The following is a 19,350-nucleotide window of genomic DNA, read 5'->3' on the forward strand; positions in this document are numbered from 1 at the left end:
TGGTGGCCACTCACCCATATCGTAGGCCCAACTGAATAAACACTGTTAGATGTATATCTTAAAAATACACAAAGAGTAAATCTAACCTTCCCTAATGAAAGAGTGTTTCTAGGAAACAGCTGTTCAAAATACATTCATAAGCAGTCAATGAACAGAGAAAATGCGATCCCCTGCAAAGTGCTCTAAGCTCAGAAACTAAGTACCTCCTTCACCAAATTCAGAACACTGACAACTATTACTTAAGTTTTACTTCATGGCTCAACTAGAGAAAAGAGAAAAGCCCAGGAGATAATGGGTTAATGAGAGGTGTTACCTCCAGTCCTGACGTGGATATGACATTTCTCCAAATGGACCTGCCGCTTTCTCTGAATGCTGGTGTCCTGTGTCAAGCTGCCTCACTGACTCAGATGCAGACGTTCAAAACCTCGGGTCTCATGGAGCCAGAGAAGAGAAGTGTTGTTAGGTGGGGAGAAGGCGGCTCCTCGGACCTAAAGCCAGCATGCCTGCTGCAGTTTCTGGGAGAAGGGGAAACACAGACTTGTCTTTTAGTAGTAATTATCTTCCAGCCCATTGCCACCATTCCCAGGGAACAAGCAGCACAATGCTGAAGTTGGGTAACGGCTCTGGGGTTTCCTAGTGCCACACATGTGCCTGAAGGAACAGGAACACCCTGCTGAACTTGGGGAACTGCTCAATGTCCATTACCTGCACTGTGTCGGGGTACAGGGGCACCGCACTGAAGTTGGGGACCGTGCGGTCCTTACTCTCGCTCTTGCTGGGGAACAAGTGAAACCCTGGAATGTCTGCGACCAATACCACAAAAGCTCTGCTGAGCAGGTGCCCTGGAGTCCATGGGTTTGCTATGTAAGGCCAGTTGACAGAGAGTAGGCAGAAGAGACTATCAAGGGAAAAAGAAAACTCAACTGAGTCTCCAAATGAACTCCCTCCACATGCCCTTCCAGAACCCCACCTCTCACCCGGGGTGCCCCTACTCCCAGACCATGCCCCACACAGGCACACAGCATGCATTCACTCAGCCAGGAACTCCACACGTTGAATCTCTCAGAGCTCCCCTTCCCTGGTTCCCAGTCTGCATCCTAGGTCTGCTCTGGGTTTGCCCACAGAGACGTAGCTCCACCCCCATGGGGTGATTGGTTTGGGAGTGTGCGGTTTCCAGCCCCTTGAATGCGGGGCAACCAGCCCCATGACTCACAACTCTGGGAGTGCAAGGGGTCCAAGACCTGCCTCCTTGGCTCAATGCCCAGCGCAGGCATGACTGTGATCACGGGCAGGGCCCCAAGCACGCGCGCGTGCACACACACACACACACACACACACACACACACACACATACACTGCCCCTTCCGCGGACCCCTCTAGCTGCAGAACACCCTCAGAGCCCTGCCCCTTCCCTTCTGCACCAACCCTTCCTACAGGTGTGTGCCTGGATTCTGGCTAGGTCAGCTGCTCTCAGACTGTTCCAGCTTTGGGCTTTAGTAAATGGCAATGCTTTCATGCATGTCCAAGGCAATTTTAAGCCCCAAAAGGAATGCTCCAAGCGGGAATAGCTTTGCCTTCTTGTCTCACCCATGGAGTGGATAGTGCTTCTCAGACCTTCAAAGCATCCTTCTAGGATGAGCCCATTTGTGCTGGAATCTATATACACATGCTTGGTTCTGCAGGGTAGGGGCCAGGAGGAACAGCCGGCCTTCTGTGCTGTCACGGTTGTGAACCAGGAACATTTATTTTTCACTTGAAAAGAAAACATAGTGTTATTGTCAACACTAAAGGAAGGAACATTTTAAAACATTTTAGAGAGAAATGAAGAGAGTTTTATTCAAACCCAAATCAGGTCAGATGCCTGGGAGACACAGTCTTCACAAAGAAGAGAGTGCTCCAGGGAAGGAACATTTAGGGCAGGGTTATATATTTGTTCTGTTTTGTGTTAGGTACAGTTACCCATCACGATGAGGCAGAAGATTCCAGAAAGTGACAGACTTTTCTTATCTTTTCAGTATGTACAAGTCGGTATGACTTTAATCTTACGGGGGACAGAGAGGTTCTTTTGTGTTCTCACCTTGATGTTGGCAAGGGCATTTTTTTGTTCTCTTTTTTCTTTTTGAAACAGATGGACAATATGTGCTGGGGGCAGAAATAGGGCCCATGCTTTGAGGGTTTGCCTGGTCATTTTGAGCTGCGTGAAATGATAAAGGAGGGTTTCCCTAGGAGGTCAAGATCAGGGTCCACAGATGGTATGAGATAAAAATTACTCTTATCCTTATCACCACTACCAAATGGAGGAGCTTGAGATGAAAGCACCTTTCCCATAGCTCAGAGACATCAAAAGGACCCCTACAGAAGGTTACCTGCTCCATGGTCAACACAGGTAACAGAGGCGTTCACAGTCTCTGGACTCCTCCCTTGTCCTGCCCAAATCTCTGAAGCATAGAGATCATTTACAGTCAGAATTTTAGACATCTTAGAGATGTCTGGCACCATTCCCTTGGACTACAGAATACAACAGAATAGCTCACTGTCACAATACGAAAGTGCCCCTGGATACACTAAGTTCTTTCTCCACAACTTTTGCCTCATGGAAATCGTAATCCTAACATAGAAACACTGCGATAGTTGGGAAGTAAATAATCAGAGGTAAGGGAATATTTTAGCAATCTTTAGGGGCATTGTCTCACTCTGTAGAAGAGGCTGAGTGTTTTCAAATAGTCTTTCCGACCTTTCCACCAAGAGCTTCCATCAATTAAAAAAGGATAGTTCTTTCAGGCACTTTAATATCAGAAAAATAGTATAGTATCTCTATTCTAAGGGATCTTTAAGTCTCTTACTCAAAGGTCCTCCACTGAGATAATTATCTTCATGGTCATGATGGGCAGAGGTGAAAAGGCAGCCGAATTCGTTCCATTTGGCCACACAACAAGAAAATCCTAATACTTCCTAGGTTTCCAGATCAACAAGACCAGAGGTAAGAGCGAAATGGTACCCTGTATGGAAGAACAAGGGTTTTGGAGTCAGTTTGGAGATCCCACTTAGGTTTCTGACACTAAAATCCTCTGTAATTCATATAATCTCTGAGCCCTTGTCTATCCATCTAGGAAATGGGACTCATTCTGTATACACCCTAGTTGAGAAGTTTAAGAGGGAGAATGCTACACAGAGCCACTATGCAATCTCCCAAGAGCAGGTGCTCAGGAGCCATAATTACCATTGGGTCTATTTCTTTTCCAGAGAAAAGAACACATGGTGAAACCGTTTTTTGAAAAGATGACTCACAAGATGATTTTTAAACCTTAAGGAAGGTCAAGAAGCTGCTATTGTGTCGTAATTCTCTCAGAAATCATGTTGATAGACTGGTGGGGACAATAGCACCATCATCACTAGGAGAGGGGAGCTCCCATCTCCATATGGCTATGTTGACTCCCTTAACTCAATGCCACCAAGAAGGAAAGCTGGAGGGAGGTGGTGGTGGGCCCAGGCCAAGGCTGCCAGGTGTGGCTGGCACATGCAGAACTCTGATAGGAAGCTTAACTCCTGTCTACGCTAGGATAGTCAGTGTTCTTCAGAGACAAAGGGCCATTGTGTGTGAGCCCTGATGTAGAAAAGGTGGCAAATATCCACTGCGATCCCCTCTCTGACCCTTAAGATAAGCAGCAAAGTTACATTGAATTTTTAAACATAGAGGGACTGCCTGGTCTTCTTTTGATGAGGACTAGGGCTCTATTCCTTGGAGGCCTAAGAATAGAATCTAGTTATTTTCAGTATTTTAAAATGTAGACATGATTCATGGTCCAACATATCATCTGTTTGGGTAAATAGTCTATGACCGCTGGAAAATAATGTATTCTGCACTTATTATCGAATGTTCCATAGACGTCAATTAGGTCACATTTGTGACCGAGTTTTGTCTGCTCTATCAAATATTAAGAAAGGCATATTAAAATTTCCAAACAAAATTTCCAAAGAAAAGGAGGAAAGCCATTAGAAAAGGTTGTGTGAACACGAAAAGAAAGTGCCATCAGTCAGTTCAGAGAACCAAGTTTGGGTAGAGAGACGGCAACGTTGATCAGTGAAGAGAGCAGGGTTTCCCATTACATGTGTTGAACCTTAAGGGAACTGCCATAGATGTGAAAGAGCACCATCTAGAGACAACATTCCAAATCATATCTACGTTCATGAGGATGGATGTATGTTCCAAAAGTGTGTATGAAAACGTAAGGAACATGCTGTATGCTCAGGTAAGGACACCCTTGGGAAAAGATCTTCCAATTCACATCTTCTGTAATGAAGAAGAAGTACTTGCAGAAGTGCAAGTGAAAGCAGAAGGAGAGGTCCTATCTAAGTAGTTGTGAGAACCAACTCAGTGTTGATAGAAGGCAACATCAAACCAACATCAGGACCGATGAACACACCCAAGTTTTCCAAAAAGTGTGATGAACCTTAAGGAAAGGGCAATTTTCACAAATCTCAGTCAGAACACCGAATAGACACCATTGTCCAAGTCAAGTCTTCTCTTAGGAAGGTGGCAAGTTTTTCAAAAGTGTCCATGGATGCATAAGTAAGGTGTCACCTGCTTTACGCTAGGAGAGAACACTCTATATAAAAGCATCTTGCACCTCACATCTGGTGTCATGGATTGGGAGCATTGTGCAAAATGGGGTCTGCAAGCATCAAGATAATGCCCTTCGTTTAACTACTTAAGAACACTACACAGAAAGCATCTCTCAACTCACATCTGTCATGAGGAGGAAAGCCGTTTGAAAAGGTTTTGTGAAAAGGAAAAGAAAGTGCCATTATTTAATTCAGCGAACCAAGTTTGTGCAGAGAGACAGCAACATCGATTAGTGAAGGCACCAGTGTTTCCCAGTATGTGTGTTGAACATTAATTAAACTGCCATAGACGTAACTCTCAGTAAGAAGAGGGTATGGAAAGGGTCCTCCGAATCCTAACGTCTGTCACGATGATGGATGCATGTTTCCGAGTGGGAATGAAAGCATAAGGAAAGGGCCATTAACCAGTCTTTAAGAAAGAACAATGTGGCAGGATACAAAATCAATGCTCAGAAATCAGTTGCATTTCTATAAACAAATAATGCGACTGAAGAAAGAGAATTTAGGGAATCCATCCCATTTGCAAGAGCACCAAAAACCATACGTTACCTTTGCATTAAGTTAACCGAGACTTAAAGGATCTGTATTCTAAAACTACAAATCACTCTTGAAAGACATTGAGGAAGACAAGATGGAATAATATTCCATGCTCATGGATCAGAAGAACTAACATAGTTAAAATGTCCATGCTATCCAGAGCAATCTACACATTCAATACTATCCTGATCAAAATACCGATGACATTTTTCAAAGAACTGGAACAAATAGTCCTTAAATTTGTATGGAACCAGAAAAGGCCCCAAATCTCCAAGGAACTGTTGATAAGGAAAAACAAAGCTGAGGGCATCATAATGCCGGATTTCGAGCTGTACTACAAAGCTGTAATCACAAAGACAGCATGTACAAGAACAGACACATAGACCAATGGAACAGAATAGAGAACCCAGAAATGGACCTTCAGCTCTTTGGGCAACTAATCTTTGATAAAGCAGGAAAAAACATCCGGTGGAAAAAGAGTCTCTTCAATAAATGGTGCTGGGAAAATTGGACAGCTACATGCAAAAGAATGAAACATGACCACTCACTCACACCATACACAAAAATAAACTCCAAATGGATGAAAGACCTCGAAGTGAGACAGGAATCCATCAAAATCCTAGAGGAGAACATAGGCAGCAATCTATACGAGATCGGCCAAAATAAACTTTTTCATGACACATATCCAAAGGCAAGAAAGACAGAAGATAAAACGAATTTGTGGGGCTTCATCAAGACAAAAAGCTTCTGCACTGCCAAGGAAACAGTAAAAAAAAACTAAGCACCAGCCCACGGAATGGGAGAATTTATTTTTAAATGACACTATAGATAAAAGACTGGTATTCAAGATCTACAAAGAACTCCTCAAACTCAATACACAAGAAAAAAATAAGCAAATTATAATATGGGCAGAAAATGTGAACAGACACTTTTCCAATGAAGATGTACAAATGGCTAACAGACACATGAAAAAATGTTCAAAATCATTAGCCATCAGGGAAATTCAAATCAAAACCACACTGAGATAATACCTTATGCCAGTTAGAATGGCAAAAATTGACAAGGCAAGAAACAACAATTGTTGGAGAGGATGTGGAGAAAGGGGATCCCTCCCACACTGTTGGTGGGAATGCAAGTTGGTATAGCCACTCTGGAAAACAGTGTGGAGGTCCCTTATAAAGTTAAAAAGTGAGCTACCCTATGATCCAGCCATTGCACTACTGGGTATTTACCTCAAAGATACAGACGTGGTGAAGAGAAGGGCCATATGCACCCCAATGTTCATAGCAGCAATGTCCACAATAGCTAAATCGTGGAAGGAACCGACATGCCCTTCAAGAGATGACTGGAGTAAGAAGTTGTGGTCCATATATACAATGGCATATTACTCAGGTAACAGAAAGAACGAGTTCTCAACATTTGCTGCAACATGGACGGCACTGGAGGAGATAATGCTAAGTGAAATAAGTCAAGCAGAGAAAGACAATTATCATATGATTTCTCTCATCTATGGAACATAAGACCTCGGAAGATCGGTAGGGGAAGAAAGGGATAAAGAAAGGGGGTAATCAGAAGGGGGAATGAAGCATGAGAGACCATGGACTCTGAGAAACAAACTGAGGGCTTCAGAGAGGATTGCGGTGGGGGATTGGGATAGACTGGTGATGGGTAGTAAGGAGGGCACGTATTGCATGGTGCCTTGGGTGTCATACGCAACTAATGAATCATCGAACTTTACATTGGAAACCCGGGATGTACTGTATGGTGACTAACATAATATTAAAAAAAAACTTAAAAAAAAATTGTATCAAAGCCATCTTTCAACTCACGTCTACGTGAGTGCCGGACTCACCCTGCCTCCCCACCAACATCGGGCCCGCTGGTGCGTCGCTGGTCATTCAGGGTGGGAGAACAGGCAGAGCCCTCAAGACTCCGGTGAATTTTGAAGGCCATCTGCGCCAAAACACTGGGGCCCACGCTGGAGCTTGCCAGCACCCTCACCTCGGCCCGCCCCTCCGCTCTGCGCTCTCCGCACAGCTGGCGGATCGGGTCTGCCAGCCTCCTGGGGGCTAACTCTAACCCTAGGTCGGCCCCAGAGGGGCCCCTCCGAAGGGGCCTGCTGCCACAACGCCAGGGATTGGGGACCCCCAAGCCACAGCACCGGCCTCACCCTGCTGCACCGCTGGCACACGAGCCGCTAGGGGTACCACCGTTCATTCAGGGCGGGAGAACGGGCAAGGCTCACCATGCCCACGGCGACTTTCAAAGGCCCCCGGCACCAAAACGCTGGGGCTCACGCTCCGGTTTGCCAGCGCGTTCACCTGGGCCTGTGCTCCACTCGGCGCACAGCCGGCGGTTCGGGCCTGCCAGCCTCCTGGGGGCTAACCCTGACCCTAGGTTGGCCCCCGAGAGGCCCCTCCCAAGGGGCCTGGCACCACAATGCCAGGGATTGGGGACCCCAGAGCCCCAGCGCGGGACTCACCCTGCTGCCCCTCCGCCACTAGGGGCGCCGCCGGTCATTCAGGGCGGGAGAAAGGGCAGGGCCCTCCGAGCCGCCCCCGACCTTCGAAGGCACCCGCACAAACAAGCTTGGGCTATTGCTCAGGCTCGCCAGCGCCCTCACCTCGGCCCAACACTCCGGGAGCCGCACAGCCGCGGATCGGGCCTGCTGGCCTCCTGGAGGCTAACCCTAACCCTAGGCCGGCCCCAGAGGGACCCATCCCAAGGAGCCTGGTGCTGCAACGCTGGGGATTGGGGACCCTCGAGCCTCACACCGGACTAACCCTGCCGCCGTGCCACCACCCGGGCCGCTAGGTGTGCCGCTGGTCATTCAGGGTGGGAGAAGGAGCAGGGCCCTCTGAGCCCCCAGTTAACTTTGAAGGCCCCCCGCGCCAAATCGCGGGGGCCCACGCTCCCGCTCACCAGCACCTTTACTTCAGCCCATCCCTCCGCTCGCCATCTAGCCGGCGTATCGGGCCTGCCGGCCTCCTGGGAGCTAACCCTAACCCAAGATCGGCCCAAGAGGGGCCACTCCCAAGGGGTCTGGCGCAGGAATGCTGGGGATTGTGGACCTCTGAGCCACAGCGCCGGACTCACCCTGCCGCACTGCCGCCACCCGGGCTGCTAGGGGCACTGCTGGTCATTCAGGGCGGGAGAACGGGCAGAGCCCTAGGAGCCCCCAGCGACCTTCGGAGGACCCCCGCGCCAAAACGATGGGGCCCATGCTCCCGCTAACCTGCGCCCTCACTTCGGCCTGCCCTCCGCTCGCTGCACAGCTGGTGAATCGGGGCTGCCGGCCTCCTGGGGGCTAACCCTAACCCTAGGTCGGCCCCCGAGGGGCCCCTCCCAAAGAGACTGCCGCCGAACGCCGGGGATTGGGGACCCCCGAGTCGCAATGATGGACTCACCCTTGCGCCCCGCCGACACCCGGGCCACTAGGGCACCGCCGATCATTCAGGGCGGGAGAACAGGCAGGGCCCTCCCTGCCCCGGTAACCTTCGAAGGCCCCCAGCACCAAAAAGCTGGGGCCCACTCTCCCGCTCGCCAGAGCCCTGATCTTCGACTGTGCCTCCGCTCGCCCCAGACGGCGGATCGTGCCTGCCGGCCTCCAGGGGCTAAACTTTACCCTAGGTCGGCCCGGGAGGGGCCCCTCCCAAGGGGCCTGGCGCTGCAACGCTGGGGATTGGGGACCCCCGAGCCCCAGCGCCGGACTCATCCTGCCACCCCGCCGTCACCCGGGCCGCTAGGGGCGCTGCTGATCATTCATGGCGGGAGAACTGGCAGGGCCCTCCGAGGCCCGGCGACCTTCTAAGGCCCCCCGCCAAACGCTTGGGCCTATGCTTCCCTCGCCAGCGCCCTCACATCGGCTTGCCCCTCCGCTTGTGGAACAGCAGAGGGATTGGGCCTGCCGGCCTCCTGGGGGCTAAGCCTGACCCTAGGTCGGCCCCCAAGGGGCCCTTCCCAAGTGGCTTGGCGCCAAACGCAGGGGATTGGGGACCCCTGAGCTGCAGCGCCGGACTCACCCTGCCGCCAAGCCGACACCGGGCCTGCTGGGGCGTCGCCGGTCATTCACGGTGGGAGATCCGGCAGGGCCCTCAAGACTTCGGCGTCTTTCGAATGCCATCCGCGCCAAAACGCTGGGGCCGATGCTCACGCTCGACAGCGCCCTCAACTCGGCCCGCCTCTCCGCTCACCGCACAGCCGGCGGATCGGGACTTCCGGCCTCCTGGGGGCTAACTCTAACCCTAGGTCGGCCCCAGAGGGTTCCCTCCAAGGGGCCTGGCGCCGCAACGCTGGGGATTGGGGATCCCCAAACCATAACGCCGGACTCACCCTGCTGCCCCACTGCCACCCGGGCTGCTAGGGGCGCCGTCAGTCATTCAGGTCAGGAGAACGGGCAGGGCCCTCCGAGCCCCCAGTGACCTTCGAAGGCCCCCGGAGCCAAAACGCTGGGGCCCACGCTCCTGCTCTCCAGCGACCTCACCTCGGCCCACCCCTCCACTCGCCGCACAGCCTGCGGATTGAGCCTGCCGCCTCCTGGAGGGTAACCCTAACCCTAGGTTTTCCCCCCGAGGGGCCCATCCTAGGGGCCTGGCGCCACAACGCCTGGGATTGGGGATTCCGGAGCCACAGCGCCGGACTCACCATGCCGCCCCACCACCACCTGGGCCCCTAGGGGCGCCGCCGGTCATTCAGGGCAGGAGAACGGGTAAGGCCCAACTAGGCCCTGGAGACCTTCCAAGGCCCCCCCGTGCCAAAACGCTGGGTACTACACTCCCGCTCGCCAGCGCTCTCACCTCAGCCCACCCCTCCGCTCACCACACAGCGGCAGATCGGGCCTGCTGGCTTCCTGGGTGCTAACACATACCCTAGGTCAGTCCCTGAGGGTCCACTCCCAAGGGGCGTGGCCCCGCAAGGCCCGGGATGGGGACCCCTGAGCCCCAGCAATGTACTCAACCTGCCGCTCCGCCACCACCCAGGCCACTTGGGGCGCCGCCGGTCATTTAGGGTGGGGGAACGGGCAGGGCCCTCCGAGCCCCCGGCGACGTTCGTAGGTCCCCCGCGCCAAAACGCTGAGGCCCACGCTCCCGCTCTCCAGCGCCCTCACCTCGCCCCCCCCCCCCTCTAGCCGCACAGCCGGCAGATCCAGCCTGCCAGGCTCCTCGGGGATAACCCTAACCCTAGGTGGGCCCCAGAGTGGCCTCTCCCAAGAGGCCTGGTGCCGCAACGCCAGGGATTGAGGACCCGCAAGCCGCAGCGCCGGCCTCACCCTGCCGCCCCGCCGCCACGCGGGCCGCTAGGGGCGCCGCCGGTCATTCAGGGCGGGATAACCGGTAGGGCCCTCTGAGCCCCTGGTGAAATACGAAGGCCCCCCACGCCAAAATGCTGGATACCACGCTACCGTTCGACTGCGCCCTACCACGGTCCATCCCTCCGCTCACCGCACAGCCGGCGGATCGGGTCTGCCGGCCTCCTGGGGGCTAACCTAACCTTAGGACAGTCCCCGAGGGGCCCCTCCCGAAGGGCCTGGTGCTGCAACGCTGGGGATTGGGGACCCCCGAGCCCCAGCGCCGGACTGACCCTGCCACCCCGCCGCCACCCGGGGCGCTAGGGGCGTCGCCGGTCCTTCATGGCGGGAGAACGGGCAGGGCCCTCTGAGGCCCCTGTGACCTTCGAAGGCCCCCCAAGCCAAAATGTTGGGGCCCACGCTCCCACTCGCCAGCGACCTCATCTTGGCTCACCCCTCCATTCGCCGCAGAGCCGGTGGATTGAGCCTGCCGGCCTCCTGGGGGCTAACCCTAACCCTAGGTTGGCCCCCAAGGGGCCCCTCCCAAAGGGACTGCCGCGGAACGCCAGGGATTGGGGACCCCCGAGTTGCAACGCTGGACTCACCCTTCCACCCCGCCAACACTGGGCCACTAGGGCACCACCGATCATTCAGGGTGGGAGAACAGGCAGGGCCCTCCCTGCCCCGGTGACCTTCGAAGGCCCCCAGCGCCAAAACGCTGGGGCCCACTCTCCTGCTCGTCAGCTCCCTGATCTTCGACCGCGCCTCCGCTCGCCACAGACGGCAGATCGTGCCTGCCAGCCTCCAGGGGCTAACTTTTACCTTAGGTCGGCCCCGCAAGGGCCCCTCCCAAGGGGCCTGGAGCCACAACGCCTGGCATTGGGGACCCCTGAGCCTCAGCGCCAGATTCACCCTGCTGCCTCGCCGCCACTCAGGCCTCTAGGGGCGCCTCCAGTCATTCAGGGCGGGAGGAGGGGCAGGGCCCTCCGAGCCCCCAGCGACATTTGAAGGCCTCCCACGCCAAAACGCTTGGGCCCACACTCCCTCTCGCCAGCGCCCTCACCTTGGTCCGCCCCTCCGCTTGCTGTACAGCCGGCAGATCAGGCCTGCCGACCTCCTGGGGGCTAACCCTAACCCTAGGTCGGCCCCCGAGGCGTCCCTCCCAAGGGACCTGGCGCCACAACGCCGGGGATTGGGGACGACCGAGCCCCAGCGTCGGACTCACCCTGCAGCCCCGCCGCCACTCAGGCCGCTAGGGGTGCTGCCTTTCATTCAGGGCGGGAGAACGGGCAGGGCCCTCCGAGGCCCCGGTGATCTTCGAAGGGCCGTTGTGCCAAAACGCCAGGGCCCACGCTTTCGCTCGCCAGCGCCTTAACCTCGGCCCGCCCCTCCGCTCGCGGCCTAGCCGGAGTATTGAGCCTGATGGCCTCCTGGGAGCTAACTCTAACCCTTGGTCGGCCCCCGAGGGGCCCCTCCCAAGGGGACTGGCACCGAACTCAGGGGATTGGAGACCCCCGAGCTGCAGCGCCGGAATCACCCTGCCGCCAAGCCCACACCGGGCCCGCTGGGGCGTCGCCGGTCATTCAGGGTTGGTAAACGGGCAGGGCCCTCGAGACTCTGGCGACTTTCGAAGATCATCCGCACCAAAACGCTGGGTCCCAAGCTCGCGCTCACCAGCGCCCTCAACTCGGCCCGCCCCTCCGCTCACCGCAGAGTCGGTGGATCCGGCCTACCGGCCTCCTGGGGGTAACTCTAACCCTACGTTGGCCCCAGAGGGGCCCATCTGAAGGGGCCTGCCACCGCAACGCCGGGGATTGGGGACCCCCAAGCCTCAGCACCGGAATTACCCTGCTGCCCCGCCACCACCCAGGCTGCTAGGGCTGCCGTCATTCATTCAGGGTGGGAAAATGGGCAGGGCCCTCCGAGCCCTCGGTGACCTTCGATAGCAGCCGCGCTAAAACGCTGGGGCCCACGCTCCTGCTCGCCAGAGCCCTCACCTCGGCCCGCCCCTCCGCTCCCCGCACAGCAGCGGATCGGGCCTGCCAGCCTCCTGGGGGCTAACCCTAACCCTAGATCGGCCCACGAGGGGCCCCTCCCAAGGGGCCTGGCGCCACAACGCCGGGGATTGGGGACCACCGAGTCGCAACGCTGGACTCACTCTTATGCCCCGCCGACACCCGGGCCCCTACGGTGCCGCTGATCGTTCAGGGCGGGAGAATGGGCAGGGCCCTCTGAGCCCTCGGCGACTTTCGATAGCAGCCTGTGCCAAAACACTGGGGCCCACGCTCCCGCTCGCCAGCGCCCTCACCTCGGCCCGCCCATCCGCTCGCCGCACAGCAGCGGATCGGGCCTGCCGGCCTTCTGGGGGCTAACCCTAACCCTAGGTCAGCCCCCGAGGGGCCCCTCCCAAAGGGCCTGCGCCATAAAGCCGGGGATTGGCGACCCCCGCGCCCCAGCACCAGACTCACCCTGCCGCCCTGCTGCCACCTGGACCGCTAGGGGTGCCGCCAGTCATTCAGGGCAGAGGAACAGGCAGGGCCCTCCAAGACCCTGGCAAACTCTGAATGCCCCTGAGTCAAAATGCTTTGGCCCATGCTCCCACTCGCCAGCGCCCTCACCTCGGCCCGCCCCTCCGCTCACTGCACAGCTGGCGGATCGGGCCTGTCAGCCTCCTGGGGGCAATCCCTAACCCTAGTTCGGCCCCCGAGGGGCCCCTCTCAAGGAGACTGGCGCTGAACGCTGGGGATTGGGGACCCCCGAGCCTCAGCACCGAACTCACCCTGCTGCCCCGCTGGCACCCGAGCCGCTAGGGGTACCGCCATTCATTCAGGGTGGGAGAACGGGCAGGGCCCTCCAAGCCACCGTGACCTTCGAAGGCCCCCCACGCCAAAACACTGAGACCCACGCTCCCATCGCCAGCGCCCTCACCTCAGCCTTTCCCACCGCTCACCGCAGAGCCGGCAGATCAGGCCTGCTGGCCTCCTGGGGTGTAACCCTAACCCTAACTCTAAACCTAAACCCTAACCTTAACCCTAACCCTAACCCCTAAACCTAACCCTACCCTCAAACCTACACCTTCCCCTAAACCTACCCATAACCCGTACCCTAACCCTAACTCGTACCCTAACCCTTACCCTAACCCTAAACCGTACCCTAACCTGTACCCTAACCCGTATTCTAACCCTAACACATACCCTATCCTGTACCCTAACCCTAACACGTACCCTAATCCATACCCTAACCCTAACCCAAACCCATACCCTAACACTATCCCTAAACCGTACCCTAACTCGTACCCTAACCCTAAACCCTAAACCCTGAACCTAACCCGTACCCTAACCCTAACCCGTACACTAACCTGTAGCCTAACACTACCCGTATACTAACCCTAACCCTAAACCCTAACCCTAACAAGTACCCTGCCTTAACACTACCCGCAGCCTATCCCGTACCTTAACCCTTACCCTAACCCGTACCCTATCCCTAACCCATACCCTAACCCGAACCCTAACCCTAACTAGTAACTTAACCTGTACCCTAACCCATACCCTAACCCTAAACTGAACCCTAAACCTAACCCGTTCCCTAAACCGTACCCTAACCCTAACCTAAACCTAACCCGTGTCCTAACCCATACCCTAAACCACACCCAAACCCAAACCCGTACCCTATCCCTAACACAAAACATAACCCTAACGATAACCCATACCCTAACCCTAACCCATACCCTAATCCATACCCTAACCCTAACCCGTACCCTAACCCTAATCCTAAACCGTAACCTAACCCGTACCGTAACCCTAACCCATACCCTAACCTTAACCCATATCCTAACCCTAACCTGCACCCTAAACCGTACCCTAACCCGTCCCTAAACTGTACCCTAACGCGTACCCTAACCTGTACCCTAACCCTAACCCATACCCTAACCCGTACCCTAACCCGTACACTAAACCCAAACCCTAAACCCTAACCCGTACCCTAAACCCTAATCCGTACCCTAACCCATAACCCCTAACCTGTAACCCCTAAAGCCAACCCTAACCCGTAACCTCACCTTACCCTAACCCTAACCCCTACCCTCACCCGAACACTAACCGTAACCCGTACACTAACCCTAACCCGTACCCTAATCCGTACCCTAACCCCGGGGATTGGGTACACCTGAGCCCCACCATGGGACTCAGCCTGCCACCTCTCAGGAAACCATGCCCCTTGGGGCGCTGCAGAGCATCCCGTGCAGGAGAACTAGTAGGGTCCCCCTGAGCCCCCAGCGATCCTCGGCGGCCCCCTACACCCCAACTCTGAGGCCCACGCTCATCCCGCCCCGCGCCTTCCCTTCAGCCTGCCACCAAGCTCGTCGCAGAGCCTGCAGATCAGTCCTGCCCGGTTCCTGGGGCCTAGTCCTGACCCTAGGTCGGCTAGGGAGGGCCCCTCCCCCAGGGCCCGGTGCCGCAGCCCCGGGGACTGGGGACACCTGAGCCCCACTGCAGGACAAAGCCTGCCACCCCGCAGGAAACCGTGCCCCTTGGGAGGCTGTAGAGCATTCAGGGTGGGAGAACCGGGAGGGCCCCCAGAGCCCCCGGAGAACTTCAGCGATCCCTAAGCCCCAACCTTGATGCCCATGCCCACCCCACCCCGTACCCTCACCTCAACCCGTGGCAGAGCTCACCACATAGCGGGCAGATCTGGCCTGCGGGGTTCCTGGGCCCCAACCCTAACCCTAGTTCATCTGTGGAGGGGCCCCTCCCCAGAAGCCTGGAGCCGCAGCCGCGGGGATTCGGGACACCTGAGCCCCACCGCAGGACTCAGTCTGCCACCCTGCAGGAAACCATGCCCCTTGGGAGTCCATAGAGCATTCAGGGCGGGAGAACCAGGAGGGCCCCCCTGAGCCCCCAGTGAACTTTGGCGGCCTCCCGCACCCCAACCCTGAGGCCCACGCTCACCCTCCCCACACCCTCACCTCAGCCCGTGTAGCTCACCATACAGCCAGCAGATCGGGCCTGCGGGGCTCCTGGGGCCTAACCCTAACCCTAGGTCAGCCGCGGGTTTGGTGGCCTCCCCAGGAGCCTTACACTGCAGCCCCGGGGAATTGGGATACCTGTGCCCCGCCTCAGGACTCAGCTTGCCAGTCCACAGGAAACCGTGCCCCTTGGGGTGCTACAGAGCATACAGGGCACGAGAACTTGGGGAGGCCCCCGGAGCCCGTCCCCACCTTTGGCAACCCCCGTGCCCCAACCCTGAGGCCCATGCTCACCCTCCCCCATGGCCTCATCTCAGCCCTCCACGGAGCTTGCCGCACAGCTTGCTAGATTGGCCCTGCCGGGCCCCTGGACCCTAATCCTTACCCTAGTTTGGCCACAGAGGGGCCCCTCCCCAGGATCCTGGCGCCCAACTCCGGGGGATTGGGGACACCCAAGCCCCACCGTAGGACTCAGCCTGCAGCCCACAGGAAACTGTACCGTTTTGGGGCACAATAGAGCATTCAGGGCAAGAGAACTGGGACACCCCCTCAGAGCCCCTGCTGGTGAACCCCGACCTTTGTGAGCCCTTCTGGATCAAACCCCAAGGCTCACACTCACCCGCCCTTGTGCCCTCATCTCAGTCGGCCTGGGAGTTCTCTGAGCACTGGGCAGTTCGCACCTGCTGTCTCTTGAGGCCTAACCTAACCCTGGGTCTTCTGCTGAGGGTCCCCTCCCCGTTTGCCTGCCTCCAAGGTACCAGGCATTGGGCTCACCTCTGCACGACTAGAGGACTCAGCCTGCCCCACTGCAGGAAACTGTCCGTTTGGGGCTGCAGAAAGGATTCATAGCAGGAAAATCGGAGGGCCCCCCTCAGCCCATCCCAGGGAACCCCCACTTTCAGAGATCTCCCCGGATCCAATTAGTAGCTTCACACTGACCTTTAAACTTGCTCTCCATGGAGATCTTTTGAAATTCTCCACAATTCCAACCGATGGCATCATCCAGCTTCAGTGCTTACCCAGCTTTATGTCTTGAGATGGATTAAAATGGGAAGTCATTTCACTGATGACGATGTACTGGTGACCAAAAGATACAGGCATAAATGCTTCATATCACTTGGCTTCAGGGAAATGCAAATCTAAACCCCTATAGATGCCATATCACACGAGGCCGAATATCTAAAAATAAGAAGACATGAAACTATACATGTTGGAGAGGATGTGGAGAAACGGGAACCCTCTTACACCCCTGTGCGAATGCAGTCCGGTACAGCCACTCTGGAAAATGGTACGGAGTTTCCTCAAGACGTTATAAATAAAGCTACCCTATGTCCCAGCAATCGCACTACTGGGGATTTACCCCAAAGAGACAGAGGTAGTGAAGACGGGACACATGCACCCCAGTGTTCATAGCAGCAATATCCATAATAGACAAACTGTGGAAAGAGTGCAGATGACCATGGACAGATGAATGGATAAAGAAGATGTGGATCATATATATAATGGAATATTACTCAGCCATCAGAAAGGATGAATACTTACCATCACACCGACCTGGGTGGAGCTGGAGGGTATTATGCTGAGTGGAATAAGCCAATGAAAGAAAGACAATGATCATATGCTTTCATTCCTATGTGGAATATCAGAAACAGGGAAGAAGACCATAGGGAGGGAAAATAGAAAGGGAAGTCATCAGAGGGAGAAAACCCATGATAGACTCTTAACTATCGCAACAAACTGATGATTGCTGGAGGAGAAGTTGGGGGGGGTAACTGGGTGAGTGGCATTAAGGAGGTCACACGATACAATGAGCACTGGGTGTTCCACACGACTGGTAATTTATTGAAGACTACATCTGAAACTAATGATGTACTGTAAGTTGGCTAATTGAATTTAAATTAAAGAATAAAAGACCTCGAATAAACAATCCTAAACATTTGTATGGAACCACTAAAGATACTGAACAGCCAGTGCAATGTGGAAAAGAAAAACAAAGCTGGAGGACTCACAATTTCAGATTTCAGGTTATACTACAAAGCTGCAGTCATCCTAACAAGAGAGTACGGCACAAAAATAGACACAGCGACCAAAGGAACAGGATACGAGTTCAGACAGAAACCCACAATTATGTGGTCCATGAATCTTCCACAAGGCAAGCAATGATATCAAAAGGGAAAAGGACAGTCTCTACAACAAATGGTGTTGAGAAAACTAGACAGCTACGCACAAAAGAATGAAATTAGACTGCTTTCTTACACAATACAGACAAACACAAAACAGTTTCAAGACCTCAATATGAGACCTAAATCCACAAAAATTCTACAGGAGGGAAGACAGTAACTTCTTGACATGGACCATACCAACGTTTTTCTAGACTGTCTCCTGAGGCAAAGGAAATGAAAGCAAAAATAAACTATTGGGAATAGAGCAAAATAAAAAGTTTCCACACGGCAGAAGAACAATGAAAACATAAAAATAATAAGACAACCTACTCAAAGGGAGATGTTTGCAAAGATCATATGCAATAAAAGGATAGTGTCCAAAACATATAGAACTGATACTACTCGACCCCCAAAAAACAAATAATTCAGTTAAAAAATAGGCAGAAGACATGAACAGACATTTCTCCAAAGAAGAAATACAAATGGCCAACAGTCCCGTGAAAAGATGTTCACCATCACCCATCATCAGAAAAATGTAAATCCAAAGGACAATGAGGTATTACCTCACACCTGTCAGAATGGCTAACATCAAAAGCACAAGAAAGAGCAGGCGTTGGGAGGATGTGGATAAAGGAGAATCCTCGCGAACTGTGGGTGGGAATGCAAACTGTGGTGGCCACCGTGGAAAACAGTATGAAGGTTCCTCAAAAAATTAAATATAGAACTACCCTACGATCCAACAATCACACTACTGGTATTTGCCCAAAGACTATGAAAACAGCAACTTAAAAGGATACATGCACCACTATGTTTCTTGCACCATTATTTACAATATCACAAGATGGAAGCAACCCAAGTGTCTGTAGAAAAATTGACAAATGAGATGATAGATGTGTGTATTCACACACACACACACACACACACACACACACACACAATGGAGTATTACTAGGCTTGAAAACGAATGAAACCTTGCCATTTGCAGCCACATGGATGGAGCTAGAGAGTATTATCCTAACTGAAATCAGTCAGTCAGAGAAAGACAAATCCCATATGATGTCACTCTTATAGGGAACTTAAAAAACAAACAAAACTAAATAAATAAAAGAGAAAAGGAGACACACCAAAATACAAACTCTTAACAAGAGAGAACAAACGGATGGTTACCAGAGAGGAGGTCGATAGAGGGATGAGTGAAATAGATGAAGCGGATTAAGAGGACACTTTTCTTGATGACCACTGAGTAATATATAGAATTACTGAATCACTCTCTTGTACACCTGAAACGAATGTAACACTGTATGTTAGCTCTACTGGAATTAAAATAAATTTTATAAAAAGATTTTTCTTTCAGGAACCTCTTTGAAAAAGCTTTTCCTCTGCAATGTGCATAAGCCCTACTTGGGAGGATTCACTCTACAATAATTATTCACTCTATGCCTCGAATTCAGATTTCACTGAGTTCTTACTGTGGATCCCAGCCCACGGGAGCCATGGTCCTTTTCTGTCCAGGCTCAGCACCTATGCATTCAAGATTGGAAGTAGAGACACATGTCACTTCACAGTCCAGAAAGCTATTGTTTCTGTTTCAGTGTGAGAGAGTCACAGACTTTGGGACAGGTTTCAGAGCAGGTTTATTATGGATCCTGGATCTCTACTTCAATGTTCATTACCTGGATCCATTTGGCTAATAGGTTCCCTGTGGATGGGCTTGCTTCCAAGCACATACATGGAAGATGCAAAGGGGTGGGCTTGGTGTGGGACAGGAAGAAGACCAA

At 53.8% G+C, this 19,350-nt stretch overlaps 1 long non-coding RNA gene across 1 annotated transcript; it reads right to left on the reverse strand.

The window, feature by feature from the left end:
* Positions 1-464: 464 nt before the first annotated feature.
* LOC130542922 (uncharacterized) lies at positions 465-16,584 on the reverse strand. Its single transcript, XR_008957835.1, has 3 exons — positions 16,350-16,584; positions 1,588-1,752; positions 465-515 (listed from the first exon to the last, which is right to left on the reverse strand). It is a non-coding gene; the product is annotated as an uncharacterized LOC130542922 (long non-coding RNA).
* Positions 16,585-19,350: the final 2,766 nt, after the last annotated feature.

The sequence above is a fragment of the Ursus arctos genome, unplaced genomic scaffold, assembly GCF_023065955.2.
Source record: "Ursus arctos isolate Adak ecotype North America unplaced genomic scaffold, UrsArc2.0 scaffold_6, whole genome shotgun sequence".
Classification (NCBI taxonomy): Eukaryota; Metazoa; Chordata; class Mammalia; order Carnivora; family Ursidae; genus Ursus; species Ursus arctos.